Source organism: Cololabis saira, chromosome 24 (genome assembly GCF_033807715.1).
Source record: "Cololabis saira isolate AMF1-May2022 chromosome 24, fColSai1.1, whole genome shotgun sequence".
NCBI lineage: Eukaryota > Metazoa > Chordata > Actinopteri > Beloniformes > Belonidae > Cololabis > Cololabis saira.
In genome coordinates, this window is record NC_084610.1 from 1,463,431 (window position 1) to 1,489,670 (window position 26,240).

Below are 26,240 nucleotides of genomic sequence, written 5' to 3' on the forward strand. Positions count from 1 at the left end.
TAAAGGAGCATCAGCAGTGATTACAGGAAACAGGTGGCATCAGTTTCCTGTACTTTTAAACAAATGTCTGCTTACCCTGCATTCACACTGAAAGCGTCAAAAATCGTCTGACGCCAGCATCTCGCTGTTTGGAGCGTTCACACTGAAAGCTGCATGCACCGTCGACGGCTCCAGTGGGCGGCGCTAAAGCTGCAGTGGGCGGGGCTAAAGCTGCAGTGGGCGGGGCTAAAGCTGCAGTGGGCGGCACTAAAGCTGTGCTGCAGAAGTGGAGGGAACAGTGGGAACAGCCTACACATATAGCGTACACATCTTCAGTTTCCTATTTCACCATGGATCACACTTTGGGACGCCTTCTTTATATTTTAGCGTTATTTCCGCGTAGATAAGAGTGAGTTTGATGCTCCTTAACAAGTTTGGTCCGCGGATCAACAGCAACCGCCAGCGAGCCCTTGCTCCCGGTGGCTGATTTATGGTTCTGCATCACACCAACGCAGGGTACGCGGCGACACACACCGTACTGCGACCCTACACCGTCAGCTTCGCCGTCGATTTAACGCGGGACCATAATTCAGGCGAAGCTGCAGTCTGTCTGCGCTGATCACAGACACACCGGGTCGGAGCGGATTTGGTCATGATGTTTAACCTGTGTTTTGTGATTAATTAGCACGGTTTTTAATTATTTTGCTTTGGATCAATGTAGCAAATAAAATCGTTGGGACTATCCAGCTCCTCAACCATCACTTACGTGTTTCACGTGATCAGTTCAGGTAAAAACGGCAGTCAAATCAGCAAAAATGTCAGTTTGCTGGATGAAATATATTAATTCCTGATAAAATAAGTGTGTTAGTGCACGGCTCTGCTCTTGTATGCATGTGAATGAGTGCACGTTTGTGTGTACATGAAAGTACAATCTGCTTCGGGAATCCCGGTCTGTGATTGGACGCTGCCTCTGCTCATTTGCATCAAGTTCAGATTTTTCAACTTCAAATTGACGCGCTGCTCCGGCTGCTCCCGACGCCTCCGCTGCCTCTGCTGCTCCCGCTGCTCCCGACGCTTCTCAACGCGCGTTTTCATAGGAAATGAATGGCAGCCGGAGCTGCCTATGACGCCCGTGACGCTTTCAGTGTGAACGCAGGGTTACTGTGTTCAAAATAGCTCAGTGACACAGGACAGCGGGTCCATCCCAGGCACCTCCGAGCCCAGAGATGTAGACACTAGCTGCGTGTTTGTGCCGTAAGGCATCGCCCCTATCAGCTGAAATGATGTCGGTTCTCGTCCTGCATCGTGGACGCGGTGCCTTCAGGGGGATCGGAGATATTGGAATCCCTTCCCCTCAGTCTTTGAGAAGCCTTTTAAACCGTGTCGGTTACCTTGATCGGTGAAACTTTTGCTTATTTTGGGATGTAAATGTTTCATTTAGCAAAGCAGATACTAACAATGCAGATTGTTTTCAGTGGTGTTTGTGTGTCGGCTGTAAGTGTAAATGCTGCAAGTCTCTGGAGTCCATCGGTGTTTGCAGCTGCACATCTCGCCATGACCCGAGTATCAAAGCCCGCTGGAGGATTCACTGTTCGATGCACTTACAGTTATAAACTCACACTGCCAGCGCTCTTCAAGTACAGTAGCTCCCGTTTTCCCCAAGCTGCACTTCCAGGAAATGAAAGTCGACATGGACCACCCTTCCCACATCCAGACCCGCTCACACGACTCGAGTCTGACTCCCCCGGTTCCTTTCCTCACATGAATAATACATGGCGCCCCCGCTACCTGTTTCTGTGTGTGTGCAGGAGAGGTCGCAGAGGCCGAGCTCGCACGCATTAAAATGCACACACGGCCGACGCGGGGAGGCAGCCGGCCTCCGAGGCTCGACCCCTGCGCACGCACACGCACACACCTATAACCACGCACCAGCCCGGTGGAGGAGGATGCACACAGGCGGAGGAAGCCCACACACATTCAGAGCGTACCTTGAAGGCAAGGTTGAGGGTTGAAGTGAAGCCCTGCTGGCAGTGAGGTTAGCAGCTGTGCAGCGCCGCGGATGAAAGCCGAGGCCTGCGCTCGGCGTCTGTGTGCGAGCTGCACGTCTGTGTTTCAAGTGAACCTGTTGGGCTTCGCCGTTTTCGTGCGGTAGTTTGTGCTTGTGTGGATTGATCTCCTCCTGATTGCCATCGTCTTTTTCCTTAAGGCAGTTTTCTTTGGTGATCCTTTGAGCATTCTTTTAAATTCAACTTTTTTGTTGCTGTTTTTTTTCTTGTTTACTTCGCAGAAACAATCTTGATTATCCCTCTGACCACTGGGGGGTTGTAAAAAGTCTGCAGAACATCTATAATATTTCTCACATGTTGGTGAAATGTCCTGGCACGACTGCCGGGCCGAGAATCAAGTAAAAAAAAAACAGACAGGAAAACAAATGTTTTCTTTTCTTTTTTATTATTTATTTATGCAGCAACTGTGAACCAGATCAACCTCTTCTGACTACAACCCACCAGGATCAATGGGTTTAAATTCACCCAATTTCAGCACCATTACAAGCGGCAGCTAGCATTGTGGGCTATAGTTGAGGTATTTACGGCATGAATAGGTGACACTTATAGAAAATAGTGCTGCAGCAACTCTGGACGGTTGGAGACTTTGAGGGGGCGGTGCTCGGCACATTTCTTATTTGATGCCTTTTTTCTCGTTAGATAGCAAACACAGGTCTTGTTTCCAGTCATTCCAGTTTTATAGATGAACGTGGATGCGGTTGCTGTTAAGTCTATTCAACCTCAACAGAAGTTAATAGTTGCTAAATCATGAAAACATTGGACTTGTGACTTGCTGCTGCAACCCCTGATCCGTCACTGTAAAGCTAATGGCACTTTTCCACTAGTACTTACTCAGCGCGCCTCGACTCGTCCTCGTTTGTTTTTAAACACCCAGATCAGAAGTAGGAGGTTGGAGAAGCTGCTTTGACGTATTTGATTGTGTATCTAAACAGAGAAGACAACAACACTAAAGATGTAGAACAGGGGTCGGCAAGTAAGTTTGGCCTCGGGCCAAACTTTCCAACGTATTTTTACACATATAATGGACGTTTTACCATTTAAAAGACCAACAGCAAAACTCAAGGTAAGTTATCAGTTGTATTTTTCACAGTTTAAACCACAACAAATCACTTGACACATACGTCTTACCATTTCAACAGCTTCAGGAGTTTGGCCGGGAGTCTGTGCCTACGTTACTCCTGAATATTTGTGTGCACCTCTAATTAAGGCCCCCCTATGCTACAGGTGACAGGAACTATACAGAATTGTGTGCGTCCGGAATCATGAAGATTCTACTTTTATTTTATTTTATCTTTTATAAAGGCTTTGAATTCTCTATGAAATTGTCGTTTTTGTGATAGTAAATAGTAAGTAGATAGTTAAAAAATTTTAAATCAGATTTTCAATGTCATCTGGCGGGCCAGATATTATTGGAGACGGGCCAATTTTGGCCCGCGGGCCGCCAGTTACCGACCACTGATGTAGAACCTGGAGGAAGATGATAGATGTGCTGCTGATCTGTGGCTTGTGTTTGATATCAAGTTAAAAAATGAGAGTGAGAGAAGCTTCAAGCAGCGGTGCTTTTTTTGTTTGTTTGTGTCGGCACTGATGAGAAATCAGCTGGAGCCGCGAGCAGCTGAGAAATGACAGAGCTCCTGGTAGATCTGGTCGTTCCTTATCACCGTCTTGATCCATTTTTAATGCTCTCCTCAGCACCAGGTTTATGAACATCTGCACCTCAGAGTTGGATCACCAAACAGACGTTTGCTGCCATTGCCTGTTGAATAAAATCGCAGCGAGCCGCGAGTCGCTCTCGCGCTGATTCCCGCTTCCTGATTCAAACGTCTGACTCCAACCCCCCGACCAATCTGTGGCCTGTATTGTGACGATGTCAGATACAGCCGACTCAGCCCGGTTAGAACCTCGGCAGAATAGGTACAGAAAAAGTATCTACTCTGCATGGCTCCAGACGGGGGCGTGGCGAGTAGAGGCGCTGAGTAGGTACTAGTGGAAAAGCAACATAACACTCTACATTAGGAATGTCCTAATCAGGTTTTTTTGGCCCCGATCAGATTCTGAGTCCCGTTCTGATACTTTTGTTACACATTAAAATAATGAACAAATGGAAAATAAACAGATACAGGTTTCCCCCTATTTTTATTTTATTCACCTTATTTCATAATTTAGCACTTAAACAAAGCAGTTCTCTTGGAGGTTGCTTGAACAATCTAGTAATAACAGTGCAACTATTAACTAGTAAAAATAGTGCAAATTTAAACATAAATTTGAATTAACAGGCATGTCAACAAATAAGCGAATAAAAGTGCAACAGTGTCATAAAGTAATGCTGTAATTTGCTTTTTATACGATTTTTTTGTGGCTCTAGCGGCCCTTTATTGAAGTTGCAGACAGGAAGGGGGTAGAGAGAGAGAATGGGGATGACAGGCAGGCCGGGATTCAAACCTGCGACCGCTGCAGAAGGACAGTAGCCTCAGTACATGAGCCGCTTGCTTAACTCACTGCGCCACCGAGCGGCTCAGTAATGTTCTTTTTAGACTGAACTCTTACGTCTTAATGTCCCTTTCTGGCAGATCACCCAAAACAAACAACTTTATTGAACTCACTTTATGTGACACGGCACACACTCCGCACCCTAACCCTAACCCTGACCCTAACCTTAACCCTAACCCTAACCCTAACCCTGACCCTAGCCCTAACCCTAACCCTAGCCCTAACCCTAGCTCTAACCCTAACCCTAACTCTAACCCTAACCCTAGCCCTAACTCTAACCCTAACACTAACCTTAACCCTGACCCTAACCCTAGCCCTAACCCTAGCTCTAACTCTAACCCTAGCCCTAACTCTAACCCTAACCCTAGCCCTAACCCTAACCTTAACCCTAACTCTAACCCTAACCCTAGCCCTAACCTTAACCCTAACCCTAACACTAACCCTAACCCTAGCCCTAGCCCTAACTCTAACCCTAACACTAACCTTAACCCTAACCCTAACACTAACCCTAACCCTAGCCCTAACTCTAACCCTAACACTAACCTTAACCCTAACCCTGACCCTAACCCTAGCCCTAACCCTAGCTCTAACCCTAGCCCTAACCCTAACACTAACCTTAACCCTAACCCTAACACTAACCCTAACCCTAACCCTAACTCTAACCCTAACACTAACCTTAACCCTAACCTTAACCCTAACCCTAACCCTAACCCTAGCCCTAACCTTAACCTCACCCACAGCTTTCTCCATATTAGCAGCATGTCGCGCACAATTACGTGGACTCGTTGATACACCAGTTGTTTGTCATTTTTTCCCTCAGTCTGTTTGATGGGCTGATCAAAATAATAGAATAAAATATATATCCGATCCCTGATCGGGATGCGACGTCTGATTTGGATCAAGTCTGAAACAACTTGATGAGATCGGGACATCCCTACTCCACACACTACAGCAGTGGAAGGGTGAGCACTCAGAAAAAACAGGCAAAATTGTGCAAAAGCAATTAATTTCACTTGTACAACCCAACTCTGAATTGGCTGGTTGGTGTTTCATCATCGTAAATATTCCATATTCCAGTCGGAAACCCCACTAGATGCTTCTAATCCCATGATTTGTCTCAAATGGAGAAAAAAAACAGCTTCTGGTAGCTGGAGTGATGTGGTTTAGAGGATTCCTCATCACCTTTGTTGTTTGTGAAGACTCCACATGGGTCAAATAAGATGAGATATTCCTGAGATATGGCATCACGGAGGTGGTCGACTTACATAAAGGGGTGCACCGCCACTTATATCTCAAATAAAAATGAGTAAATGTGTCAAACTAGGCGATCTGAAGCTTTTCCTCTTCAAAAAAACACCGTCCGGTCATTCAGTCCTGGTCCGCACGCGCTTAGACAGGACAGGAAGTCAAAAGAGTTCAGGCATCACTGCATCCCCTCAAGGAGACACTAAAAGTAAAAGATTGAATGCACATTTATTTGTGACGTGGTTGTAAGAATATTTATAGTTACAGATGAACAGCTTCTGAGGAAAAAGGTTAATAATGAAAACTGAAAAAAATAATTTCATCTGCTTGTGCAGCTTTAAGTGTTTCTGCCGTTTCTCCCTCAAATGCAAATGTTTCTGGGGGGGGTTTCCACCCCCTGTGTGTGTGTGTGTGTGTGTGTGTGTGTGTGTGTGTGTGTGTGTGTGTGTGTGTGTGTGTGTGTGTGTGTGTGTGTGTGTGTGTGTGTGTGTGTGGGAAGCAGGATGGTGTGCCTCGCCTGGAGCTCCTTCCACACAACCTGAATTGTTTCGGAAAGGGAAGTGAAGTGTACACAAGTGAAATGATCAAATAAATCAGCGGGATCGGCCTCCTCTGTCTGAAACATGAATATGAAGCACATTAGGATCATGGGAGGAAGGCGACGTGTCACGCCCGTAATCCCCAGCGATCCGCTGGTCAGTTCGGGTTTGTGCGGCTCCACGGACGACGAGTATTTACTGGAACACGCCGAGCGTTTAGGTGACGCTCTCCATCCTCGACGACTCAGAGATTGTAACAGTAAGAGGAGGCAACAGGGCCCCACCCCCACACGTCTCCTGGCCCGTGATGCGGGCCCCCTCCGGGCCAATCACTAACAGACATGTCAGTCTGCGCCCATGTGTGATCGCAGCGATCCCCTGTGACACATCATGCTGTTGGAGAAAAGTTTCAGATGCCACTTGGCACGCGGTTAAGCTGAATTACTGGACGGGTTATTAGGGGATGTTGGGAGCCCGGACGTCGTGCGTGTGAATTGCAGCCGCACAGATGGGTCAGTGTCGTAGGTGTGAAGCGCAGAGACAAGCAGAGCCAGGCCCGAGCCCGGGGAGAGCGCTCATTAGCATGGACGTCCACGTCTCCCTCCTGTCCCTCCGTCCTCCTGAAGCCGGTTGTCAAAATGGCTTCCAGAGCGAATGTTAATGGCTAAGTGCTCGTAAAGGCAATGAGAAGCAAAGGCAGTGGCGGACACCAAAATGTGTAATTTGCAATCTGTCATGGAGGAAGTAAAAGCAGATGAACTCACTCCGAGGGAGGAGAGGAGCCTCCGTCATCCTCCACCATAACGAAATCACAGCTACGCGTTGATCAAAGCCACGATCAGATGTTCACGTCCGCTTCTTCTTTGTGTCTGTTTCCTCCCTGTCGGAGCCGCTCCTGGCTGGCTCGCCACACAGCACGGCGACCTGTGCAACACCTTCCCCGGGCCAGATGGCGGTGTCGGAGGCGACAGGAGCAGCCGAGATCTGCCAGAGCAATCTGCCGCAAGCAGGTGTCGGCTAATTGTCTCGGGGAGCCGGAGCAGCGGAGGCAGCGGCGGGCGCGTGCCAGCGCTACCTGAGTGGAAACAAATATCTTCATTTGCTCGTGTTCTGTCGAGGGATCGCGTTCCCAAACATAATAGGCCCGAGCCCAGATCGTGCTGGAGCCGGCGGCTGAACCAGCACAGCTTTAGTCTGATGGAGAAAAGAGCGGAGAAAAAGACGCTTCTCTCAGCTACTGGTGGCAACACGCTCCTCATCACGCTCAAGTGGATGCAGCAGGAGCGAGATGGAAACTCCGGCATGAATATGGCGCTGTGTTTAATTAGTTTCAGTGTTTTACATGTAAGAAGCCAGAAGGGGACGGAGCTTCCTCTTTATTCACGTCTCCGTACGTATCTGTCGCTGCATTGTCTGGATTTGAGATGCAGCCAGCCAACAGTGGAGGATCCTCAGTTTTGTTTGTATTTAGCAGCTGACGGGTTTCAGATCAAGACCTCTGCATCCTCATTAAAGCCCGAGCGTCTCGCCGCTTGTTACGGCAGCGAAGCCCTCAGCCCACGTTCACACATGGCTAAGAAGAACAAATTCCACATGCGCTCTTGTGATTTATTCAGGTACCGGCTCGCCGCTTCGTGGGCTCTGACATTCCCATTGTGCATTTAGAGGGGAGGGGGGGGGCTCTGGGACGGGATGCTCAGCCTGACAACACAGTTTCGTCTCCCTGTCAGAAGATCCTTCAAACCAAGTCGTCCGACCGTGGAGCAGAGGAAGCAAAGTGCCTCTAATTTAACTGCTTTTTCTTTTCAAACTGTTCTCAGAGCAAGTTTTGGGGAAATATCCCAATAAATCTGACGGGTTTTACTTCTCAGAACTTCCCCTCTCCGCTTGGCTTCGGTCATATCTGGTTTCTCGATGCGCTCGGTTGTCGCTCTTTGTCCAGATCTTTCTACCTTTTTCTTGAAACGCTTTCAGAAGTAAGAAGAAAAAAAAAAGGCGAGGAAGGTTGAAGTACCGTATTTTGCAGATTGTGCACCGCATTATAAGGCGCAATATCAATGAACGGGTCTATTTTCATACATAAGGTGCATGATCAAATTTATATAAAAGTGAAACAAAACAGTCAGGTAAGTCAAACTTTATTCAATTCATCCACAGTAACTCAGATTATTGTTCAGTTGTAACTAAAACAGAAAAATACTTTCACATCTTAAAACATTAGTCTTCCGCCAACAATAAAAAGTGGAGGAAGTGAGCGTCGTACTAACTCCTGTTCTCTGATTGGTTCATCGTTGTAAGCGATAGCAGACAGCTGAAGTCAGTGTGAGGTTGGAACATTTGAATATAACTGGATTATGATACAGATTTGAAAATTGGGTTAAAAACATTAAAAAACCCTAAAAAGGTTGGCTTGACGTCTAATTATAGTAAGGTAACGTGGACTACATGTTGGATGATTATGGTTGTGATGGTTGTTATCTAACATTATCTGACGGTGCAATACAGGACTGTCTCAGAAAATTAGAATATTGTGATACTGCACTTCATCCTCCAGCACCTGGACTCCACAGGAACCTACGCCAGGATCCTGTTCGTGGACTTCAGCTCTGCTTTTAACACCATCATCCCATCTCTGCTCCAGGACAAGCTCTCCCAGCTGAACGTGCCTGACTCCACCTGCAGGTGGATCACTGACTTCCTGTCTGACAGGAAGCAGTGGGTGAAGCTGGGGAAACATGTCTCTGACCCTCGGACCATCAGCACCGGATCCCCTCAAGGCTGCGTTCTCTCTCCTCTACTCTTCTCCCTGTACACCAACAGCTGCACCTCCAGTCATCAGTCCGTCAAGCTCCTGAAGTTTGCGGACGACACCACCCTCATTGGACTCATCTCTGATGGTGATGAGTCCGCCTACAGGTGGGAGGTGGACCAGCTGGTGACCTGGTGCGGTCAGAACAACCTAGAGCTCAACGCTCTAAAGACAGTGGAGATGATAGTGGACTACCGGAGGAACGCAGCCCCACCTGCCCCCCTCACCCTGTGTGACTCCCCAGCAGACTCTGTGGAGTCCTACCGCTTCCTGGGGACCATCATATCCCAGGACCTCAAGTGGGAGCTGAACATCACCTCCCTCACCAAAAAAGCCCAGCAGAGGATGTACTTCCTGCGGCAGCTGAAGAAATTCAACCTGCCAAAGACAATGATGGTGCAGTTTTACACGGCCATCATTGAGTCCATCCTCACCTCCTCCATCACCATCTGGTACGCTGCTGCCACTGTGAAAGACAGGAGCAGGCTGCAGCGTATCATCCGCTCTGCAGAGAAGGTGATTGGCTGCAATCTTCCATCTCTCCAGGACCTGCACGCCTCCAGGACCCTGAAGCGTGCAGGAAAGATTGCAGCAGATCCCTCCCACCCCGGACACAAACTGTTCCAGACTCTTCCCTCTGGCAGGAGGCTGCGCTCCATCAGGACCAAAACCTCACGCCACAAGAACAGTTTTTTCCCGTCTGCAGCCTTCCTCATCAACAAGGCCCCGGTCCCCCCTCCCCCCCCCCCCGAACTACCAAGGACTGCCCCCCCATCCCACTCTACGTTACATTAACGTAAATATTCCAACCCCGTAACATTTGTACAGACTCATATCCGGCACTTTACAAACCTCATTGTACATTTCTGTTTATACTTTTTACCTATCCTAAGTTTCTAAGTCACTTTTGTACAGACTCACCCGGCACTTTAAAACCTCATTTTGTACATTTTATTTTATTATTTTACTGTTTATACTTTTTATTGTTTATACATTTCATTCTATTTTATTCTATCTCTTATATATTTGTTTTTATATTTGTATTGTGTTGCACCAATCCCCATAACATATTCCTCGTGTGAAAACTTGGCAATAAACCCCTTTCTGATTCTGATTCTGATTCTGATTCTGATTCTGATAAAGTCCTTTATTTTCTGTAATGCAAAAACGTCATACATTCTGGATTCATTACAAATCAATAGAAATATTGCAAGCCTTTTATTATTTTAATATTGCTGATCATGGCTTACAGCTTAAGAAAACTCAAATATCCTATCTAAAAAAATTTGAATATTCCGGGAATCTTAATCTTAAACTGTAAACCATAATCAGCAATATTAAAATAATAAAAGGCTTGCAATATTTCAGTTGATTTGTAATGAATCCAGAATGTATGACATTTTTTTTTTTTTAATTGCATTACAGAAAATAATGAACTTTATCACAATATTTTAATTTTCTGAGACAGTCATGTATGTATCACAGCAACTTTAATGTGTCTGAACGGTCCGACCATCAATCAAGCGGAGCGGCTTCGTCGCTACCAAAGTCACTCATTTTGACAGATTTCTGAGCACAGGTACCACATAAAACTGGTGCGAGGTCAGTAACACAAGAAGATTCATACATTAGCACCTGATTATAGGATGCACTGCAGGTTTTTGAGAAAAATTAAGGATTTTAAGTGCCTTATAGCACGGAAATGACGGTAGATGGGGTCTGCTGCTCCCGTCAGGACTGAATGGAAGTCCACGTCTTCATGAGAACTTGGGGTGGAACCCGATAGATTATTTTTGACCCGTTGGAGCACGGCTGCTTGTTGCATCAATCCAGATGCATCCTGCGGAGCGCTCCCCGCTATGGGAGAAGCAAGACCGTCTCTATTTTTAAATCTCAAATTAGAGTTGAGTCTTTAAAAGCTTCCCACGATACCGATTGATCCCGTGACCCGGCTCTCTTCAGGCCTTCCCCTGGTCCATTAAGAGCCGCGTCGCCAGAGGAGCTGCAGCTTTACCATGTGTGGCCTCCGTTGCTCCTGAAGCAGGAAGCGCCCAGTCAGGTTTAAGTGTGCTGTTCCCCCACAAGCCCCTGTTGAGATCCAGCGCTAACCCCGCTTCCTGCTGCTTGCAGCTTGTTGGCTAAATAGTCGGGGTCAGACCTCCACGAGTTCTCAGCTTTCAAGCTCTCCGCCTCCATTTCCCTGCCTCCGTTTGCTTCTTTATAACCCAAAACTTTAATGATTAAAGAAAAACACTACCCGTGCACGACATGTGACCTGTGGGGACTGGTGTGGTCTTTCAAAGGGCTGAAGAGCAACTTTTTTATACTTAAAAGTTGAGTCTGCCGTTGGAAAAGAGATTAAAAAGTGAGATGATGTCGCTGTGGTTCATCATGTCTGTCTGGCTCCTGATTGGCCCTGTGACGGTTTCCCAAACCGGGATCGCCGATGTTGGTTGGCTCAAATGACACCCGGGAGCAAAGGCCAATATTTTGGGGGATCTTCATCACTCATGTACCTGCTCACGCCCGCTGAGGAGTTTCTCAGGGCCAATCCCAATACACCCCTACTTTCTACCACTAGCCCTCCCTCACTACCACTACCCCTGAAAAAGAAGCCACAGATTTTAGAGCACTTGAAATGTTCCCAGGTCTGTCCCAATACTCCCACTACTCCTACTTTCAGCACCACCCCTAAAATCAGGAAGCTGAGAGCCAAAAGCTGTTTTAATTTCAGCTGTAGCGCTGTTAATATGCCACTTTATTAAGTTTTAATATTTTTTCAGGCGTAAAAGTAACCGTTAAGATCCCCAACCTGGGCTCAGTTTATCCAAATAACGCCTGTTAAGAAATGTGATCGCCTACAGCGTAGGGTACGGCGTAGGGTACGGCGTTGGGTACAGCGTACGCGTAACCTACGCCGTAGGCTCTGCGTTGGTGTGACGCGGAACCATAAATCAGCCTTTATTCTGGCGAGGTTTGAAAAAGACTTTGCAACAACGGGCAAGCGAGTGATTATGTACATTCACTGAGTGAATATTATGAAAGTAAAATATATATTTTCTTGCTAGAAATTTAATCAAAACGCATTTTTATGCAGAAACTAACTCAAAATATTGATTTTATCCACTAAAAAATAAGAAATGTCTGCCATGTTTTTTTTTTGATTCAGTCCGCAAATGACGACAAAGCATTCTGGGAAATTTTTCTGGCCCTAGTTCACCTAGTGAGCATCTGAAAACACTTGATCCGTAGGGACAGATTCATAGCCACTACACTAGTTTTCTCCACTCCCCCTAGGTGTAAAGAGGAATTGGGACACCACTACCCTCACGGGAACGCGCAAAATTTAGGGTTAGGACTGAAAAGTAGGGGTAGTGGTAGTATTGGGACAGGGCCTAAAACACTTGAAAAACAAATCACGAGCAGTCAACAAGGAATCAGTGGACGACGTGAGATGGAGCACTATTTTTTTTTTGCCCGTTTATGTCCCAGATGGGTCTCGCCACCAAAAACTGTCTGCAAACAAAACAACTGAGGAGATTGAAAAGATTGTTAAAAATCAGTTTAACCGGACAAACTCGTTCAGTGTTGGAAGATTGGACTCTGGAGCGATGTGGGGAAAAGGTCATGTGGTCTGGCCAGTCCAGATTTACCCTTCTGCAGAGTGACCGGGGCATCAGAAGAACAGATGCTGCGATTTACCCATCAGGCTCAGCGTCTGCTCATGGGCCGACACCATCACCGCTCCCACGGACCTCCTGTGGTGGCAGGATCCGGGTCTGGGGTTGATCAGGTGCTCGGCTCTCGTTTCAGCGTCATTATCTCCAGTACTCGAGTTGTAAAATAAAATCAGGGGGGATGGTGGATTTGATCATATGGGGACAGATAATTTGTGCTGATTACAAATAATATAATATATTACAAATAATAGCAGTGACCAAAACAGCTGCAGAAATACTGCAGGAATGACATAGCAGCAGTTAAATGCAGCCTTCTGTAAGCTTTAAATATCCACTGGGCTTACATCAAATACATCAAAACACAACAATAAAAAACACTTTTCTGAACTTATCAATATGACTCTGTCCTTCACAGGATAAGTAAAATGGATCACTGCAAAAACTCAAAATCTTAACAACAATATTTGTCTTACTTCTAGTTAAAATGTCTAATTTTAGTAAAAAAAATCTCATTACACTTAAAACAAGACTCATCACTGGAAAAAACAACAATTTTCACCTGTTTCAAGTAGATTTTCACTTGAAATAAGTAGAAAAATCTGCCAGTGGAACAAGATTTTTTTGCTAGTAATGAGAAGATAAATCTTGTCCCACTGGAAGATTTTCCTACTTATTTCAAGTGAAAATTTACTTGAAACAGGTGAAAATTGTCAAATAAGTTATTTTTCTGGTGTTATTTTTAAAAACCACATTCATTGATGAAATGAAAAAATGAGTTTTACAGGGGGATGATTTTTTTTTTTTTTTTGGGCTCTAGTGGCCCTTTATTCAAGCTGCAGAAAGGAAAGGGGTAGAGAGAGATCGGGTATGACATGCAGCAAAGGTGCGCAGGCCGGGATTCGAACCTGCGACCGCTGCAGGAGGACTGTAGCCTCAGTATATGAGCCGCTGCTTAACCCACTGCGCCACCGAGCGGCCCACAGTGGGATGATTTTGACCGTTTTTATTTCAGGGGGGCATGCCATCCCACCTCATCCCACCTCATCCCACCTCATCCCCCCTCAACTCCAGTACCGATTATCTTCCCAAAGACTGAGGTCAGCTGACTTCCTTTTTGTCCATCCGACTCCTGATGATTCAGACTTGTTTATTTATTCATCTTTCAGTAAGTTAAAGTACGGTTAGGTATTTTTCCTGCACCGTGGACCCCCCCAGTAACAACATCTCAGGGTGCCGGGGAACCCTCTCCACCTCGTCTTCTTTTACAACGGTGTTCCAACTCTTCATCTTTGCACATTTGAGTGTCATTTTACAGGGAGACCGTAAAACGCAGTGTTGATCCAGTTATTTTACACCGTTCTTTATATGACAGACTTTATTGTGCATGATGTTGTAGCTCATTCCTCAGCTCCATGCGACAGCGAGCCGGTGTGTAATTACAGCTTGTAGCGAGCAGCCAGACGGAGCCGTGCGACGATGAGAATCTGCAGGAGGGCTCTTGATTTATGGAGCCGTGCCGCCGTTGTATCTGGCGTCCAGATCATCCCGATCACCTCTGGGCCGGAGCCGGGTGGAGGAGGATGGAGGTTCAGGCCGGTATTGGCACTTTTCCACTAGTACCTACTCCACACAGTTTGGTTCTTTTCCACCAGGGGTCTAACGTGCTGAGTTGATACTTTTCTGTAACTATTCTGCCGAGGTTCTAAGCTGCTGAGTCGGCTGTATCTGACATCATCACACTACAGGACACTGATTGGTCGGGGGGTTGGAGTCAGACGTCTGAGTCAGGAGGAGGAAATCAGAGAAAGAGACTCTGACGGATTCTTGTTCATTATATTCGACCAGCAGAAGTCTGTTTGGTGATCCAACTCTGGAGGTGCAGATGTTCATAAACCTGGTGCTGAGGAGAGAATTAAAAAGGGATCTAGACGGCGATAAGGAACGACCAGATCTACCAGGAGCTCTTCCTTTATGCCGGACTTCACACGATCAACACACTTTAAAATACAGAGGACCGTCGCTATGGAACAATTTACCTACATCACTAAAATCAATATCTTCACTGGCTTTGTTCAAAAAACACTTGAAAAAATCATTTTTTAGTTAAGATCAGAAACACATCTGGAATTTTTAAATTGTACTTTTTTTTCCATGCAATTATCCTACATTTTCTTCATTTTTTTCCATCTTTTAATAATTCAGTAGTGGTTTTCTTTTTCGTGATACATTGTCTTTTTCCGTCTTATATTATCTATTTTTATATTGTGTTTTTGCTTTTGGGGAGGCATTTTCATAAGCCTTTTTGGCTTCCACCTCTCCTGCACAATGCTTCATTTGACCTTTGTTTTTTACTTTTATGTTTTATGTGCAAACTAAACTAAACTAAACTAAACTAAACTCTTTCACTTCATAGCTCCAGCTGACTTTTCAGCAGCGCTGAGACAAACTAAAAAAAATTAAAAAGCGTTGCCGCTTGAAGTTTCTCTCACTCTCATTGTTTAACTTGATGTGGAACACAAGCCACAGATCCAGCAGCACATCTATCATCTCCTCCAGGTTCTACATCTTTAGTGTTGTTGTCGTCACAGCAGCTTCACTCCAACCTCCTACTTCTGCTCCAGGTGCTGATTGTTATGGAAAAGAAACCAGGTCGAGTTGAGTCAAGCCGAAATGAGTAGAGCCAAGTAGGTGCTAGTGGAAAGGTGCCATTAGTGTCCTGAACTTGTGTGAGCCAAGAGAGGAAGGAAAAAAGAAAGACTTCCTGCTTGGCGAGCTTGGATTGAGGTTAAATGAGCAGAAAGGGGGCGGAGCCTCAGCCTGGCTCCGGGTCTTAACAGGCCGCTTTCAATTTAGCGCTGTTTCCATGATCTGATACGTTTCCTCCTCATAATTGAAGTATGATGACGCTGCCATACGCCCGGCCTGCAGCACAGCTGCGCCGCGCCGCGCTCGGCTGGACATGAATCTGCATGTTTCGCCGCTCGTCCTCACAGCGCCGCCGTCGCACCCGAACAAGTCAAGTGCATCGGTACAATATGGCGTCATCTGCGCCGCGCTCGGCACAGGTGCTTCACATTACACGCAGCGGAGTTCATAAATGTGCACGTATGTCGAAGAAAACCTCCTGTTGGAGTTAGTTTTCAGCCTGGTGGCGACGGTGCAGTTTCATCTCTGGTGCTCCATCTCAAGGGAGGAAAAGGTGTTTTTGAAACTGATGACGTCATTTAACTGTCCTTAAAGCAGCACTATGTAACTTTTCCAGCTTAATCTAATATTTCATCATCATCATTGTGATGGTACATCAACTTCCAACATGCATCCCTTCCTTCCTTCTTTCCTCCCTTCTTCCCTTCCTTCCTTCCTTCCTTCCTTCTTTCCTTCCTTCCTTCTTTTCTCCATTCCTTCCTTCTTTTCTCCCTCCCTTCCTTCCTTTTAGCCGTCTTCTCTCATTCACTATCAAAACAAATGCAGCGACGGGGACAGGAGTTTTCCGGCAGTACGCGCTGGTGCTCATGGGAAATGTAGTGTTCTTTCTGGTAAAGCACTACCGCTTTAGTCCAAAGGAGCCGCCAAACTCAACAAAAGCTGAAAGTTACATTGTGCTGCTTTAAAGGAGCATGAGGCAAGAATAAGAAATGAGACTCATTAGCGCCACGACGGCCGTCGGGGGTTCTGCAGCCAACAGCGAAGCCGGCACGGGAGAACGGGGAGAACGTGCATGCAGCGTCATGTGACGTCACATCCGCAGGACAGCGCGGGAAATTCGGGCCCGGAATTGCAGCACATTTTGCAGCACACAGCCTGTTCAAGGCAACGGAGAGATACACTAGAGGGCTCATTCTTTTTGGTTTGGAACGCTTCATCTGACATTATTACTAGAAAACTAAAACGTAGACGAATTTTTTTAAATCCTGCCTCATGCTCCTTTAAACATCTGGGGACTGAGAAGGCCAGACGTCTCGTGCCGGGTCGGAGCTGCTCGGTCGGTGGAAGGTCCGGACTTCTGCAGCTCATATCGTGGAAAGGTTTCTAGTCGGAGGGACGTGGCACTCTGAACCTTTAAGGGGAGATGTTTCACTTCCAGATGTGCGGCTTTGCAGTGATCTCCATCACAGAATCGTGCATGTTGTTAATGCGAAGATCTGAGGAAGGCATAACTGTCAAGTTTTGGATTTAAAAATAAGGGTCCCACTAGCCCAACCGAGGTCCAGTATCTTACATGTTGAGACAGATTTACGAGAAATCCAAAATAACTACCTGTCAACCACTTACAAACTACAATTATTTGCTCAGAATCTGATAGGCCGACCTTTGACGCTGAAATGCTGTGGACATTCCTATGTATGTAATTCCTACTTATGCCGCCGGTTCTTATCTCCGAAAACATCACATCAAATTTCTTAACAGGCGTTATTTGGATAAACTGAGCCCAGGTTGGGGATCTTAACGGTTACTTTTAAGCCTGAAAAAATATTAAAACTTAATAAAGTGGCATATTAACAGCGCTACAGCGGAAATTAAAACAGCTTTTGGCTCTCAGCTTCCTGATATGGTGTGACGTTTGTGCAAACGTAACTACGCAGTCGCTTACGTACCCGAACGTAAATCATGCAGTGACGTAGCAAGTGGTGTCCCAATCCCTAGGGAAGATTACAAGGCCCTACGCCTGTGGCTTCATTTTGAGGGCTAGTGGTAATGAGTGAGGGCTAGTTGTAGTGGGTGAGGGCTAGTGGTAGAAAGTAGGGGGTGTATTGGGATTGGCCCTCACGAGAACCAGGCTACAGCAAGGGGCAGTTCTCAGTCTGAGTCTCTCTGGAACGACGGACAGAAAGTGTCCTGGCCGGAAACCGAAGATGGAAGTGAAAGTGTGTAGTTCTCAGGGAGGATGCAAGGGACTGACGGAGAGCGGAGAACCTGACTGAACCTGACCAGCTTCACAACGTTCTCCTGAAGTCGTTTCACTTCAGCCTGTCTTTGCTTCTCTGCATCTTTTAGATGCTCAGCACCAGGAAATTCAGCCGTACGAGCATCCGTGTTGCAAACGTGTCCCAGCGTGTTGAATGTTTGAGCGATTATGATTCATGACTTCTACATTTCATTAAATTGAAAATTAGTGAAGCCCTAATGAGCTGTTGCGGACTCCCCCCACCTCTTTCTCTCTCTCTCTGTTTTGGCCTGTGGAGCTTTGCCTCAGTCCACTCATGCACTTTTCAGCGCAGTCGTTACTATGGCAGCAACCGTGGTGTTTCTGGTCACTACCCATCGAGGAGCAGTGAGGAGGCAGAATGACCAGCGTCCCGCTCGCTGATGACTTTTCAGCTGCTAATTGGCGATGCGTCGCCGCCGCCCGCGCTTGCTCCTCTGAAAACAGAGATTAAAATGTATTTGTCACTCATGAAATGTATTTATGCCGCTCGCTTTGCCCTTTGAGTCGGCCCCAGTTTTACGAATCACTTGTGGCCACGGGACCTTAACAGACCACGAGCTGGACATCAAACACAGCCTTTGGACTGACCTTTGATCACCCCTGAGGGCGTGTTTGAGCCGACGGCTGGGTTTTAATCAGCGTTTCTGACGGGGGAAGATTTCTCTGGGACACAAAGGAATCTAGTTTGATCTCGGAGGTGGAGCCGGAAACGAGCCGGACGGTAGTCGTCCAGGTTTGGCGATCCAGCGCTCGTGTGACCTTTCAGAATAACAAACCAATCAAACATGCAAATGGGAATTGGCTCCGAGCAGTTTAAATGCAGGTGGGAAGTGTTGCTCTATGTGTTCATGGAGCAGAAACCAGGAGCCAGAACGCTCTTAAAGGTCATTTCCAACCAGACACATGAAGACGTGTCTGTGTTGATGTCTTGAGGCTCCTACGCATCACAACGTCCTCAGCTGATGGTTTCTGTTTGCAAAGATAATTAAAAGGTTTAAAAACAGTTGGTGACTCATCCTGCACCCATGTACCGATTTATCATCCAGTTCAACAACACAGATTCATGCACAGATGGGGCGGGCCCTTTTGATTGACAGCCCATGTCTATGATGTCAAACAGCTTCCTGCTTTAAGTACTTTGAGCTGCGTATAAACATCAGCAGAGGTTAACGTCCATTTTTTAAAGCGTGTTTGGTTTTTGGTTCTGTTAACGGTGACTCGGGGACCTGCTTAGGAAAGAAGCTTGGATTACCATATTTTCCGCACTATAAGGCCTTCAATGAATGACGTATTTTAAAACCTTTAAAAATATAAGGCGCGCCGCATTATAAGGCGCTACAGTAGAGGCTGGAATTACGTTCTGCATCCATTAGATCAAGGGTCGGCAACCCGCGGCTCCGGAGCCGCATGCGGCTCTTTAACGCCGCCCTAGTGGCTCCCTGGAGATTTTTCAACAATATTTGACCTTTTTTTCCTTTTTTTCTTCTTTTTTCTTCTTTTTTTTCCTTTTTTTTCTCTTTTTTCTCCTTTTTCCTTTCCTTTTTATCTTGACATTTCAACTTTTTTCTTGACATTTCAACTTTTTTCTCAAACTTTTGACTTTTTTCTCAACATTTTGACTTTTTTCTCGACATTTCGACTTCTTTCTCTCAGCATTTCGACTTTATTCTCGAGAGTGTACTTCAACATTAATCTCGACATTTCGACTTTTTTCTTGAAATTTTTACTTTTTTCTCGACATTGACCTTTTTCTCGGCATTTCGACTTTTTTCTCGACCTTTCGCCATTTGCCTTCATTCTAAGGCTCATACAAGACTTAATTTTTTGCTGCTCCAGACATATTTGTTTTTTGTGGCAATATGGCTCTTTCAACATTTTGGGTTGCCGACCCCTGAACTAGCCCAACCGAGGTCCAGTATCTATCATTTTGAGACAGATTTACGAGAAATCCAAAATAACTACCTGTCAACCACTTACAAAGTACAATTATGTGCTCAGAATCTGATAGGCCAACCTTTGACGCTGAAATACTGTGGACATTCCTATGTATGTAATTCCTAATTTGTCATTTCCACTTATGTGGCTGTCTGACATTCACCTACTGATTACACAGACGCATGTTTCTGAGCTTCCAGTTGGTGCTGCTGACGGACAATAGTCCTTCCCCCGTAAGACACTAAAACCATAGTTCCTCATCTTTCAGAACGGGTAACTGAGCCCTATCCTCTTCCTCTTTAGGAAAGTAGATTCGGTTTCCCATTTTTAGAGATATTTACACAAAGTCTTCGCTTTTCTGGCAGAAATGTCTTCTCTCTCGTTACATCCAGCCGTCTCTGATTTGTTGTACAGTAGAGGCTGGAATTACGTTCTGAATCCATTAGATCAAGGGTCGGCAACCCGCGGCTCCGGAGCCGCATGCGGCTCTTTCATCCTTATACTGCGGCTCCGAGTGGCTTGGGAAAATAAATTACAAAAAAAAAAACTAAGTATTTATTCAATTCAATTCAATTTTACTTATATAGCGTCTAATACAACAAAAGTTGTCTCTAGGTGCTTTCCAGAGACCCAGAACATAAACCCCTGAGCAATTATTACATAAACAATGGCAGGTAAAAACTCCCCTAGTGGGAGAAAAGCCTTAAGCCAAACAGTGGCAAGGAAAAACTCCCCTTTAGGAGGGAAGAAACCTGGACCAGGACCTGGATCATAAGGGGGGACCCTCCTGCCGAGGGCCAGACTGGGGGGTCGGGGACGTCAGCAGCACACAGCAGGCAGGTGGAAGCAGCAACGGGATGACCATAAGGAGGGGGGGACCGCAGGCAGGTGGAAGCAGCAGGGGGATGACCGGGGTGGGGACCGCAGGCAGGTGGAAGCAGCAGCGGGATGACTGGGGTGGGGACCGCAGGCAGGTGGAAGCAGCAGCGGGATGACCGGGGTGGGGACCGAAGCTCCGGCCCAATCAGCAAGCCCCAGGTTAGGTTCAGGGTTGGGGAAAGGTTGAGAAGGTGCCAGGGAGAGGATTTAATTGAAGTGTATTTTATTTGTGTTAGTTCTTTAATATTTTAGTTCTAAATTGGAAGATTATTGTGATCTTGACATATTAAAATAAATATATTTTATTGTTTTTCGTCGCTCACAATACGTATATATGTCTATGGTTGCGAGACCTGTTGCGGCTCAATATCGATCCATATACAAGGCGCACCGGATTATAAGGCGCATGGTCAGCTTTTGAAAAAATTGAAGGCTTTTAGGTGCGCCTTATAGTGCGAAAAAAACGGTAGTTAGCCGTGGATAAAAACAGGACGCCATCTGAAGTGACCCAAGCTCATCAGCTCCTCCCTCTTACGGCCTCTGGCTCCTCCAGATAAGCGATCTTCACCCGGATCAAATCAGGACCCTTCTAAGCGGACCAACGGGACCACTAGCCAACCGGTTGCTGATTAAGCTCCACCCCTGCTTGTTCGCCAACCGCTGACCAGCGAAGACCGGCCGCCCGCCCACAAGCCTTGAATTTCCGCCAGTCCTCGTTTCAGCTCCAGCAGTTTAAAGGTTTTTTCCAGTAGCAACACCTGGAATCAGGAAGTGTCGACAATTTTGACAAAAACGAACGTGATGTGGGCTTAGTTAGTGTCAAAGATCAGCACGAGCTCAGCCAGGCCAGCTAAAATAGCGTTTGGATGAACCAGGTTCGAGTGACATCACTTCCTGCCAACATGGCGTCATGCAGAGAAACAAAAAAAATACTGTGTTAAAAAATACCAGTTAAACGTCTAAACTTTTTAGTCCCTCCAAACAGGTACTGGGAGGTGGGCGGAGCTTCACCAGTCTAAAGGCTGCTCCTCTGTTTTCATGACGTTAATAATGTCTTGAATATACTGTAAGACCAAAGTTAAAACGGGTTAAATAAACCAGGTTTTTGACCAGTTGCTGCAGAGTTTTTTGGGTCTGACTCCTTCTCTCCAGAGCTGCACGGTAATTATACAACGCCTCACAGTCGGCCGGACGTTGCTGCGCTTTGTGTGACTTAAGAGGAAAATATGGAAGAGAGTCAAACAGTCATTTCACTCTCTGCTGGCTCTTTGGCCCTCGGATGAAACGTGCCGACTCTTTTTGGTTTCCACCCCACTTTCCCTGCAACGCTTCACGCTCCGGGAAAGGTACAGTACTTGTGTGGCGATGGTTCCAGGATAGTCAAAGAAGAGTCTCTACACGCTGGATGCGTTTAAATCCTGGTCTGTTTTGTTTTTTCTTCAAACAAATCTCATTTCTCTTGAATGGCACAAATATTTCAGCAGCAAATCAATAATGTAACTTGGGACAAGAGTGACTAGAAGTTTATGTTGTGAGTTGTATGTAAATGCTCTCCGAGGTAGTGAAAGTCGATCCTTTTTAGGTAAGATGTCCATTCAGATGTAGATCGTCTTGTTCTGTAACTAACGTCCTGCCAGATGGCCTGACACGTGACTCTAGAAAGGTTTCAAACATTCGTCTAGCAACAGTTGCTCCTCTAAGACGATTACTTATGTCTTTGCTTCTTGGCGTTGTGTGAACACCTGAATGCCAAAATGATCTGCATTTATAGAGGTTTATATTTATAGAGGTTTAGCACACGAGATGATTAGCAGAACCTCAGTATTCAGCATTGCCGACATGATTTTTATTTCTGGTCAGTTTCTGGATTCAGTTTTTGGATATACAGGACTGTCTCAGAAAATCAGAATATTGTGATAAAGTTCTTTATTTTCTTGAATGCAATTAAAAAAACAAAAATGTCATACATTCTGGATTCATTACAAATCAACTGAAATATTGCAAGCCTTTTATTATTTTAATATTGCTGATTATGGTTTACAGTTTAAGATTAAGATTCCCAGAATATTCAAATTTTTTGAGATAGGATATTTGAGTTTTCTTAAGCTGTAAGCCATGATCAGCAATATTAAAATAATAAAAGGCTTGCAATATTTCAGTTGATTTGTAATGAATCCAGAATGTATGACATTTTTGCATTACAGAAAATAAAGGACTTTATCACAATATTCTAATTTTCTGAGACAGTCCTGTAGATAGATAGATAGATAGATAGATAGATAGATAGATAGATAGATAGATAGATAGATAGATAGATAGATAGATAGATAGATAGATAGATAGATAGATAGATAGATAGATAGATAGATAGATAGATAGATAGATAGATAGATGGTTGTTTCCTGCACCCTGGACTTGAATGTAGTTTATAGAAACATCTTTATCTGCTGCTCCTTTAGCCTCCACTGTAACGAACCCACCGCTCCAGATACGTGGTCTCCATAGATTTCTGCAGCTCTCATTAAACATATTTCCATGTGCAACAATTAGAGCAGCACCTGGGCTTCCCCCCCCGGCACCGTCCTCCCCAGTAAATGTGACTCCCCATTGATTTTTAATGCTCTTTTCTGCACGAGAGCCATTTAAAGCAGCGCCCGTGCTAACGGACCGCTGTCGTCACAGAGCCGCGGGGAATTCGCGGGACTCGATTGTTCAGACAAAGGTGAAATGTTTATTGCTATTAGCCGGCTTCCACATAAGATCCAGTATTGAGCCGGCGGGGCGTCTGATCGGCTATCAGGGATCACAGCTGCGCTCTACGCCGCCCAGGCATCGGTGAGCGGCGCGGGGGACGTGCAAACACAGCCCACCGTAGAAAGGAGCAAAAATCAATGCGGTCTAGTCAGATGTTAGGTAAGTTGTCCCTGACGTTTGCTTTAGGGACAGTCGCAGTTGTTTAATAAGACCCCGAGCATCTCCGATCAATGAGAGCCTTCCATTTCCCTGTTTCCAGATCAATGTTGATGCTTTATGCAACACCGCTGACTTCTTGAGAGGTGTCTTCATCGCCGGGTCGCACTGCAATTGTTGCACTTATGTTTTGATTGTGTCTCACACTTTCTCCCTTTCTTTTTTTTTATAGTAGCTGAGGTGCTTGAATCGATAGGGTAAAACAAATATATATCTGCTCCAAACAGAGCGCAGAGTCTTAGCATTTTCAGCGGAGAGGAGCTAAGATGTATAAATCCATCCCAGTGAAAGATGAGAGCTGGAGCAGTAGAGACGAGGCTTTTCAAAATAACAGTCTCAAGCACAGTTAAGCACAATGAATAGATGAAATGAAATAAGATAAGAATGATACGTGTTTACAGATCTCAATTTGTGGCTTTAGCGTATTTTCCGGACTATAAATCGCTTTTTTTTTCATAGTTTGGCCGGGGATGCGACTTATACTCTTATACTCTGGAGCGAATTATGTGTGAAATTATTAAGACATTATTACCAGTTTATCATTTCATGTGTTATTTGCACACTAAACTGCAAGAGGCTGAACTGCAACTGACGATGAGTCTGACGTAAGCGACGTAGAAGAGGAAGCGCCGCATCTTCTACTTCAGAGTTAGCAGAGTTGTTTAAAAACTGACACCGAGGATGATTTAGTTATTTTGAGAGACACGGATGGTTTGGTAAACTTCTTCTTTAGTTATTTGAATAACTCTTAATATGTTATTTTAAAGGAGCATGAGGCAGGATTGAGGCAGGATTTATGAAAAAAATTCATATACGTTTTAAGTTTTCTAGTAATAATGTCAAATGAAGCGTTCCAAACCAAAAAGAATGAGCCCTCTAGCCAGGGGGGCAGATCCGATGTCAGGATTGGGGGGGACACCAACGTGATTTAAATTTTTAATTTTTTGCCAATATGCAACTCATACCATGCCATAAATTGGTAAAGGCTCACGAAAAAATACTGCACAGAGAATCATTTATTGTGCTTACCTTTCTTGTTTATTTGTCCTAAACAGCTCGACTCGAGCCCGTCGAAAATTTTAAAAATATTAATTCAGACTAAAAAAAAAAATGTATGGCATAGCAATACTTTCAATCTGTACACCTCAAAACACACCGTGGGTGTATTATTTTTTTAGAAATATATTTTTAATAAATATTCTACATATTCAACCTTTAAGTCTGAAAATACATTTGTTCAATTTTGAATAATTTAGGGTATTTTTATTGGGGGGACAATTCATGTTTTTCAGAAATTGGGGGGGGGCATGTCCCCCCCGTCCCCCCCGGGATCTGCACCCATGCCTCTAGTGTATCTCTCCATTGCCTTGAACAGGCTGTGTGCTGCAAAATGTGCTGCAATTCCGGGCCGGAATTTCCCGCGCTGTCCTGTGGATGTGACGTCACATGACGCTGCATGCACGTTCTCCCCGTTCTCCCGTGCCGGCTTCACTGTTGGCTGCAGTACCCCCAACGGCCGTCGTGGTGAAGGGTGGCGCTAGAGAGTCTCATTTCTTAAAAGGAGCCTCAAGCTCCTTTAACATACCATACTCAGTTGTGTCATGTAACGTAAGCATACCGTACAATTATTCACCCTGTTGTTGCCTCTATTTTTATTTTAAATTGCCTTTCAAGATGACATGTCTGTTCTTGGTGTTGGATTTTGTAAAATAAATTTCCCCCAAAAATGCGACTCATACTCCAGTGCGACTGATGTTTTTTCCTTCTTTATTATGCATTTTATGGCTGGTGCGACTTGTAAATACGGAAAATACGGTATTTACATTTACCTGATGAGCGACATACGCCCCCCCAAACGGTTGCCATGGATGTTAAATCCAGCTGTTGAGGCTAAAACTGTTTCTGGTGCTCAGCTTTTAACATGCAGGGCAGTGGAGACCATAGACATACGTAGACTTCCATGGAGCTGCTGCGACACGTCAACGTCGCCGCCATATTGGATGTTCAAGACTGCGCTGTAAACTAATACAAGTAAATGGACTTATTTTCATAAAGTGCCTTTCTACAAAGAAATGTACGTCTTACGTCTCATTTATTCATTCACACACGCACTAATATACTTGGGAAACAGTTAGGCACCAAATATAATATATTTAATTTTCATCAGATGGAAAAATTTATTCATGTTATATCAGCTATAGAGAACAAGGTAGTGCCGAAAAACAATATATATCCCCCCTCACAAAAATAAGAAAAATAGAGAAACATATTTTCTCATCAACAAAACAAATTTTACATTTTTCAAATAACAAAATAACATATTTGAACCATTTTTCAGATTTTTTCAGTTATTTTATTGTCTGAAAAATGGTTCAAATATGTTATTTTGTTATTTGAAAAATGTAAAATTTGTTTTGTTGATGAGAAAATATGTTTCTCTATTTTTCTTATTTTTGTGAGGGGGGATATATATTGTTTTTCGGCACTACCTTGTTCTCTATAGCTGATAAAACATGAATTACTCCTATGTGGGATCAATAAAGTTCTTATTATTGCCATCTGAGAAAATTAAATATATTATATTTGGTGCCTAACTGTTTCCTAAGTATATTAGTGCGTGTGTGAATGAATAAATGAGACGTAAAACGTGAATTTCTTTGTAGAAAGGCGCTTTATGAAAATAAATCAATTTACTTGTATTAGTTTACAGCGCAGTCTTGA